The sequence below is a fragment of the Rattus norvegicus genome, chromosome 14, assembly GCF_021556685.1.
Source record: "Rattus norvegicus strain SHRSP/BbbUtx chromosome 14, alternate assembly SHRSP_T2T, whole genome shotgun sequence".
In the NCBI taxonomy this organism is placed as follows: Eukaryota; Metazoa; Chordata; class Mammalia; order Rodentia; family Muridae; genus Rattus; species Rattus norvegicus.
This window is the reverse complement of record NC_141547.1, coordinates 8,639,703-8,649,548: the sequence shown is the minus strand read 5'-3', so window position 1 is coordinate 8,649,548 and position 9,846 is coordinate 8,639,703.

The following is a 9,846-nucleotide window of genomic DNA, read 5'->3' as shown; positions in this document are numbered from 1 at the left end:
GTTCCTGGGCGCACAGGTTTTAAAAACATTGCACGTGAGAGTTTACTTTCGAAAGGTTTTAAAAAACAAAGTGTGTCCTAGAGGGCAGAACAGTGCCAAGATACTATCCGTTGTAAGTGTAACCATGAAAGTCTCAATTACCAGAAGGTCATGAGAAATGAGGGTGTTGGGGGCCTAGTGATGGTCTCTTTGAGAAAGTGGGGAGCTTCTAATGAACTTCCTTTTAGGGTCCGGTTTTCTCCGATTACATGTTACGCCATGCCTAACCCGACGGCATTGTCTTCCTGACACCCATCCTGAGTAGGTAGAGCAGAGTCGCCTGTGCAGGTAGGCAGGACTCCATATTGTCACTCAGATGACAACCAAGGAGGGGCACCCGTCCCGTGAGCATGTCCTCCGATTTGTCACTACCTTGCTCCGTCCTTTGGATAAGTGCCCCTGCACACTTGATTAGACTATAGAAGCAGCCCATCCCCATCCGAATACATTCCTCCTCATCTTCTCAAACGGACATCATAAAAGGACAGAGATGTGACCTCCAAAGGCTGGATACAGACTTCGGATATTGTATAGCTGCTTCATCTTTTTTATTAGATTTTCCGTGTCCTCCCCCACCCCCCAGCTGCTGGATACAATCCATACAAATGAAATATTGGCTCACTCAGTAAATAATAATGAAAAGGTAAATTCATTTTGCAGACGAGCCAGTACATGTAAGACATCATTTTGAATGACTGTGATGTCTTGAACTGATCACCAAGCCACGATGGTTCTTCAGAAATAATACCCAGCTTTCGGGCTCTCCAACTGTGCCTGTGACCTTTTCTTAACCCTTTGGCTCTTAAGAAAAATTGATTAAAAAAAATATAACAACAACACACGCACAAGGTGCTGTTAAAATCACACAGGTTTGGTTTAGTTCCTATGCCCTTGCGGTCCACTATGATGCACATAGAGGGTCTGAGTTCTTTCCTGTCTCTCTCAACCTGCCTCTCCCTGGTCTCCTTCAGTAGTCACAGTGTGATGAAGACGGAGGAAGTCCCTTTAGACCAATTCCTTTTGTTGTTGCTCCTTTGAGACAAGATGACACATTGTATTTAGGTAGCCCTGGAAATGACTGTGCACCAGGTTGACCTTGAGTTCATGGTAATCCTGCTGTTTTAGCTTACCAAGTTCTAGGATTACAGGAGTGAGCCATCATGCTGGATGTGGGACTAACATATCTATCTGTCTGTCTGTCCATCCCATTCATCCATCTGTCTGTCTATCTATCTATCTATCTATCTATCTATCTATCTATCTATCTATCATCTATCTATCTATCATCTATCTATCTATCTATCTATCTATCTATCTATCTATCTATCTATCTATCTATCTATGTTTGTGTGTGCAGGACAATATTGGGTGCAGGCCCAGGTCTGCTTCTGCCTTTGTGGTATTCAGCCACTGTTGTGCACCAGGCCAGAATGAAAGGAACAAAGTTTGCCCTCAGGATGACTCTTCAGGAACTCAGTTGTCCTGAGTGCCAGGGGGAGGAAGAACATGTTTTTCAGTGTTATAGCTCTCTTTATTGAGGAGTAACAAGGTATGTATGGACCTTGGGGAGTGGGTAGGGGTTTTTGGGGTGAATGTTCATCATTGGCTGGGGCTGAGGTGCTGGGAATGCTTCCTCCAAGTGCTTGGTTGGCATGGCCTTCTAGGTACTTGGTGGACTTGGCCTTATAGAGAGGGAGGAAGTTAAACCTGTAATTTGGCCATTAAGCTACCTGACTACCTCAGTGATGGTGGGGGTAGGGGGTTGCTGGACCATGTACCCTGGGGCATAGAGACCCACAACAGGGAGGGAGTGACAGTTCCCAGACAGCTGGAGGGTGGGAGGTATACATGAGGATCCAAACAGGTACTTGCAAAGGTTGACCATAAAGCCAGAGACAGCCACTTTCAGAATGGAGGTGAGACGTACTTAATCTCTCTCTCTCTCTCTCTCTCTCTCTCTCTCTCTCTCTCTCTCTCAACTAAAAAGAATGGAGGTGAGACGTACTTAAATTCTATCTCAACTAAAAGTAGAATCCTCAAAGTCCAGAAATTCCACCGAAGTATAGGCATGCACAACGCAGCAAAGGGATGCGCTCTGAGGACTTTGCCGCCAGGGTCTCACCACCCACTGTCTCAGACTGATTTTACACAGACTAAATAGCTATGATGTCACCAGGTGAGGTAATCTTACGGGACCACCGTCATCTGCGACCTTATAGATGCGTGGAGGTCAACACACAAGTGTTTCTTGTGTCTCAGAAGACACAATGATGTCAGGAAAGAGTTTGTGCCTTGCCTTCCAGGTAAGTCTTGGGCTCAACTGAATGCTTGGAAGATGAAAATGAGTTGGAGTTTCCTACACACCAACCTTCCTGCCATGGTGGACGGGTGGCTTGTCGTGAAGGTGTGGACCGCACCCATGGCCAGAGCGTAGAGGTGAAATGAGTCAGCCTCTCGACTAGGATTCTTTCTGATTGCTTTCTGGTGAAGTTGAGTGGGAGAGTCTGTTTAAACCTCTATTTCCTTAGCTGTGAACCATGTCTTAATTCCTTCACTGTCTTCTAGTCCTCAGAATTAAATGGGGAAATGTGAATGTGTCTTGTGTCAGGCCTGGTACAAAGCGCTCACCCCACAGTAGCCATGGATACTATTGCTATGCAACCGTTCCATTTAGTCATTAGGGTGGATTAACATGTGTGGTTCTTTTCTTTTGTGTTTATATATTCTTTCCTCTCCTAACTCAAACCGCCCTTGGAGCATACTATAAGAACTGTTTCCTAGATGGTGAGTGGATTAAAGCATAGCACATCCCTTTGATAACTCCCAGGCTTAAAATTTGATCCATATTAACAAAGGAGGGTCTTGGACTTTCTCGGAAGTAGTAAGCTTCTGGGAGAGGGACTGGGTTCCCTTTGGGATATAGTTTGTCCTCTCGGCCATTTACTGTATACACACATATCCACACGTACACACACAATACACACAGTACACCAACACACACAAGAATATATATACATACACACACATACACTCATACACACACAGCGCTCTCTGCACACACATGCACACACATGCACACACATGCACACACATGCACACACATGCACACACATGCACACACATGCACACACATGCACACACATGCACACACATGCACACACATGCACACACATGCACACACAGATGCACACATACACATGAACACACATACAATCCTATGTAGTCTCATGGCCGAGAAGCAGGGCCCCTTGCTCATGTTACCCAGGATAAAAAACCATGCAGCTGTTAGCACAGCTCAGAAGCATGACCGGCAAGGGGTAGGCAGAGCTAAACACGTCCATGTCCACTCAGCCACACGGCCAGCTGCTTTGCTCTCCCCTCCAGCCTTAGCCTCACTGGCTTTCCTGCACCAGGAAAGTGACTAGCAATGGAGAACTCTTTTCCTCAAGAGCTCTGGGCATGATGAAGTGGGCACCGCTGCTCAAGGAAGAAGAGAGACGTTCGAAGGGCTTGCTTGGGTCACAGAGCAAATCGGTCATGTGTTCCTCACTGGGAAGCTATGAACTGCACACAGTCCAGACAGCAGATGGATTAAGTTTACCCCCATGGGTGGATTCTGCAGCTAAAACTATTCTTTTGACTCGATTTTATCCAGTATTGTGTGTGTACATGATGTGTGCGTATGTGTGGATGTCAGAGGACAACTTCTGGGAGTCAGTGCTATGCTTCTACTGTGGATTCTAGACACTCTCATGTTGTGTTTGCCTGGCAAGTGCCTTTGCCCGCTGGACCATCTCACTGTCCCCCCCCCCCCCCGCCACCCTTTTGCCTTTAAAGAGAACCAAAAGTTGTTCAATATTTTAGAAATTACAATTTTTTAATTTATAATTTTATTTTATTACTTTATGTGTGTCAGTGTTTTGCATGCCTGTGTGTCTGTGCACCACACTGTGAAGTACCTTTGGAGGTCCCACATGGGTGCTGGGTCCCCTGGGACTGGAGTTATATTTATCAGCTGCCGTATGTGCTGGGAATCAAACTCAGGTCCTCTGGAAGAGCAGCCGTGCTCTTAACCGCTGAGCTGTCTCTCCAGGCCCTACGAAGTATTCGTACTTGTCAGAATTAGACACTTTGTGTCTAATTTAGCAAGGGCAAGTATTTATGCTCTCTCCCTACCAGAAGATGACACTGAGAAGTACAGGTAATCCAAGTGGACTGGCCAAGCTGTGTGAGCACACGAGCGTGTCTGCAGCAGGGCTATGGAGAGCTTGGCAGACATCTGCATATGGCACCCGGAGGCCTCATGGGAAAGGGTCCAACTATGCTAGGCAAGAGCCAGGCCTCATGAGCATAATCCCAAACGAAGGCCCGAGAGGCTGATGAGGGAGCAGCCTAGGATCTGAACATCCACAAACACGAAGCTATCGAACAGGTTAGACCAAACAAGAGGAGGAGGGAAAGGAGTTGCTAATGGAGGTGTTCTCCTGACAGGACTCAGCCTGACCATGCTGCTGAACTGGGGCGGGGTGGGGGATGGGGAATGGAGGTGGGGGTGGGGGAGGAGCTCTGGAGTGGCTTTGAAGACAGACATACAGCAAGTTTGAAGCTTACATCTACACAATAGTTGCTGTGGCATCTCGGTTCCCATTTCTACTTCTGAAATGGAATTTCAGAGGCAGGGTAGTTTACAAGGGATACATACACAGCTACTCACTGCACAGTTCTGCAGGCTGCAAAGGCGGAGACTGAGAAGTACTGGGAAGAGTCAGGAAATGTGTATCCTGGAGAGAAGGTACCCCACTCATCCTTAGTCAGGACACCGTCTTCACGGTGTCTAATCTACTCAAGATCCTGACACTAACTCATTCCGATCTCCCGTCACAGGTTCTGCCCCCAGCACTGCTGCATTAGGAACTGAGTTCCTAACACATACATTCTGGAGAGACAACAGCCATCCCTGATACCTGGGAGTCTCAGCTTAGCAGGGTGGGGGGGTGGTCCCAGCATGCTTTGGGCTTTAGCAATTACTGGTGAGAGATTGGGAAGATGTTACACTGTGGCCTGGTGAACCAGGGAGCTTGGAACTTCCCAGTCAACTTGTCGCCACGGTGTTGTCTCCAGTTGGAGCTCACAGGCTAGACCTGACATCCTTATACTCAATGTATCCCAGGTTATCCTGGGAAGAGGAGAAGGCCTTGGATATATGGATGTTGTCAATCACAGGGGGCAGCACGGAGGGGCTCAGAGCTGAGCATTGTGGGAGCATGGCATCCTCAGGCTGCAGGAATAAATCCTTCAGTCCGAAAATTAGAATGTGGGTGGTGGGTTCCAATCTGTTTCAGAGGGACTTACATTTTGAGGGACAATGGAATACACCAAAGGGCTTCTGACTTGTGGACAGAAGCTCCAAGTCAGTGTGAACCGTCAAAGCAAACCATGTCCCCAGGTTTTAGGAATCAGGGACAGGCTTAAAGCTGAAACGGAGCTGGACTAAATGGGGGAGATGCTGGTATAGCAGAGCTTGAACATGTAAGGGCTTCACTACTGGGCAACCACCAGACCTTTAAATTAGATTTTAGAATCTAGTTAAGTTAGTAAGCAATATCAACTTGTGATCCTCACGCTAACACCCCCCAAGCGGCTGAGATGACAGGCATGGTGTTGCCACCCTGATAACGTATTGTTTTTAGGGTGGGAAGGCTATACCTTAAGATTCATACTCTTTGAAATAGTCACCTGTGTCCTTTCCTCCTAAGGTTTATTATTTTTATTTATGTGTATGTGCATCTCTGAGTGAATGGATGCCACATGTACACAGGTGTCTGTGGCAGGAAGAAGAGGCCATCAGATTCCCCGGAGTTAGTTACAGGCACATGTGAGCCACCCTATGTGGATGCTGGGATCTGGACTCATGTCCCCTGGAAGAGCAGGAAACAAGATGTCATCTTTCTAGTCCCCTGTATGCTTTAAATGAGATGTGGAGTTACACTCATGAGGTAACCACAATAACCCAAATAAGATACACTGAGTGCTAACTGCAGGCCAGCACTCATCCATGTGATCTCATCCCTGGTCCTTAGGTCAGTTTAGCCCATTGGAGAGATGAGGAAACCAAGGCACAGTGATCTAAATAGCTGGCTCGAGGTTGCACGGCTAATAAGGAGCAGTGCCGAGCTGTAGACACAAGCAGAAAGGAGATCAGGAAGAGATAATGCATTCTTTAAGAGAGCTGGCATCTCCACCTTGAGAGCTGGTCACACAGGGTTCTTTGAGTAATAGCATGGGGCACAGTGGGCCATCCTCTGCAGAACTGTGTTGCATCCAAACATAGGCAGTCTGTGATGAAGGTGATGACCTTTGAGGGGCGTGGTCTCTTTGTGCTAAGAGCTGAATGAGGGATGGGAGGATGAACTGGGAGGCTGAGTAGTTTTGGAGATAAAACAATTACTCTGTATCTTTACTCTGTTCTTATTTATGTTGTTCCCTTTTTAGGTTTCATGTCGCGCTTCCTTCAGAAAAGAAACGATGTATCAGAGAGATGTGAGGCTTAAGCCGCCCCTGAACTATTGTACAGCATTGCTCTCAACAGACAGGGGTATGATTATTGGTATGATTCATCATTTTGTGCTACATGCTGGAAGATGATACTCAGCTTACTTGCAGAGAAGGATCAGGGAAAGGTAGCACACCTATAATCCTAGTACCTGAGAGGCTGGGGCTGGAGGGATTATGGGTTTGAGGCCAGCTTGGTCTATATAGTGAGACACTGCAAAAAAACAACAAATTGAAACCCCTAAGAGGGGAGCTAAGTATTTTGTTCTCTCAGACAACTTAGGAAGGCCCGGCTGTGTTACCTTGTGCTCTGTCTTCATAAAAGGTAGACCAGTAGACGTTTGGCACCAGGGTGGGGGTGGGGCAGAGATCTTTAAACAAAATACTTGGTACTAAAATAAAATAATGGAATTTCCTACTTCCACCCAGCCCCACCCAGACCTCTTCCAATATTTTCAAGGCACGTCTTGTTTTTTTATTGCTCTTGCATTAACAGGTCTACTTCAAGGAGCTTACCATGACCCAGGAAATGGAGGCTGGCTAAAAATGGAGGAGAGAGGACAGACATAAAAGGGATTTTATGTTCTTTTTAAGGAGTCATTAAAGCAGCATAAAATAAGAATCCTTGAGACACATGTCTTGTTTAGATAGGACGCTGTCTGTGGCAAGGCAGAGGGCACTAGGGTTTGGCGGTTAACTCCTGGCTTGGGTTGTCAGTGTTCAGTTGCATGGAGGGAAAACCACCTCAGCCTTTTATAGCAAAGAGAAAGGAAGCAGAAGGGTGTATATGGAAGGATCAGAGTTACAGACCCCAGCTGTGTAGTGGCTTCCAAAAATTCAGCTCAAGGTCACCTCGGCAGAGGCAGGACCTTGGAGAATCAGCAGGCTCCAGGACCCACTGTTAGTCATAGAAGCCATTTTCTCTAATGTTGCCTCAGAGACATCCATCTGGGGCTAAGCTCTGGGATCAGGATGCTGGCTCCAGCTCGGGCCGTGATCTGCTTACTGAATCCACACCAGACGGATGCCTCTCTCCCTTCTGCACAACCCAGTCTGGAATTTAAATCTTACCGAAAGCATTTGCAAAGGAGTCAGAGATAGGTGGCTTTTATCGGTCACCTCAGTAGAAGCCGAGGAGACCTGTGGACTCTCGTTAACACGGACCTTTAACTGGGGGAAGCAGGACGACGTGCGTCCTGTTTTGTTTGTTTTTATTTGTATTCATAGAAAGAAGAGTGGGAAATCTGGTCACAGAGCCTCAGGCCTGCCATCCCAGCACTCGGGAGGCAGAGACAGGGGATTTTCATGTGTTTGAGGTTAGCCTGGGCTACATAGTGAGATCTGTCTAAAACAAACACACAAACAACGCTCCTGTGGGGATGGCTAGGCTTGGTTGTCAAGTTGACTACATCTGTATCCACACTGGGTACACCTGTGAGGGATGTTTTTCATAGTCAATGTCAAGTGGGAAGACCAACTTTCACTGTGGATCTTTGGTGGTGGGAAGATCCATCTTTAGTATGGGCCATGTCTTCTGAAGGCAGTCTATAGTCAGGACGTGAGAGAGGGAAGCTCGCTCTTTGCCTGCTTGCTTTCTCTGGCAAGTCCAGGTCTTCATTAGTGATGGAGTCTGCTTCTTTGGGATTCTGGCATAGACCGAAGATGAGCTGAGACCTCCAGCCTCACGGGCTGAACAACATCTTCTGTTGGTAAGCGGCCATTATTGAACTAGCGGTGGTCAGCCTGTAGCTACTTTAATAAATTCGTGTGTGTGTGTGTGTGTGTGTGTGTGTGTGTGTGTGGTGTTGTTTGTGTGCATGTGTGTGTATGTGGTGTTGTTTATGTGTGTGTGTGTGTGTGTGGTGTTGTTTGTGTGCATGTGTGTGTATGTGGTGTTGTTTATGTGTGTGTGTGTGTGTGTGGTGTTGTTTATGTATGTGTGTGTGCTGTTTATGTGTGTGTGTGCACTTTGTGTGTTTGTGTGTGTGAAAAACAATAAGAAAACAACAGGATTGTCATGTAAGAGAGAATGATGGGGGCCTGGGGAGGAGTAGAAATTATGTAACTTCTCAAACAAGCTAAATGGAAAGATACCAGTACTCTAGTTCTCATTCCTATGATGCTGTGCAAGTTACAGGAGGAAGCAAACTCAGGTGGCAAACCGGAAGTTATAGTCAAAGAGCAGAAAACTGAATGTCTCATCTTCTCCAGAGAGGGACAAGAGGGAATCAGTATAATATTTCTATGAAGGCAAATGAAATAAAAACAAAATCAAGTTAAGGGTGATTGATTGTGAAAAGCCTGGCTGGTTTTCTCAGAAATTCTTAGCAAAATTGAAAAGAAATCCTCCACCCCGGCAAGGCTGAGAATCAAAGGGCCTGGTTCAAAGGAGAAGCTACCACTGAGGTCTCTTACACTCTTCCTGCACCCACATGCATAGCCTCCCTTGATATCATTAACTCCCCCAAAGCGGTACATTTGTTAGAATTATAACCCTCCCTGGACACTTAGCACCCACAGAACAGCATCCTTAAGGGGTCGTGCTTGGTGCAAAGGTGGGCTTTCTACCACCATCTCTAGGCTCTTTGTCCCCTGTACCTAGTTACCGAATTGAATTGCGGGCATCTCAAAGAGCATTAGCAGATCTTTTGTCAAGGGCAAAGGGAGGAACAAGACCCACGTACTCAGCTTCGTTTGGGAGGTGGGAAGAAAAAAAAACAAACGGTGAGTTGGTTTACTAAAAGGACACAGCTTCGGAAATAGAAAAGAGTCCGAGGGAGCTGGAAGTTCAAGGACTGGTATCTGTGGAAGATCAGGGAAGGAAGATCCGAATCACCAATGCAGGAAATGAAGGCAACTTCCAAAAGCGAAATGGAATGCCCCCCCCCCCCGCATTCCCTGTACTCTGTCCCCCGGGGGACGAAGAAGAGTCTGGAGTGTTCTTCTTTAATTAGATAGGAAAGGAAGAGGCTCGCTGGTGATACCAAAAGGTAAGAAGGCACCCAGTGCCTTTTGAAAAACCTTTCTGTATGATCAGGTGACCGGGGTTGCGGGAACAGGTAATGCATCCCGGAGGAGAACAGACCGGCAAAAGAGGACAGGGGCCGGCGATTTGAGTAAGTCAGGTCTGTATCTAAATGGGCAGGCCCTGATGGTTCACATCCAAGGTACTAAAAGAATTGGCTGAGGCACTGTGGAGCATAAATTGACTAGGAATCAGTAATATGCAGTGCTATTATTTATAAAAGGGAACAT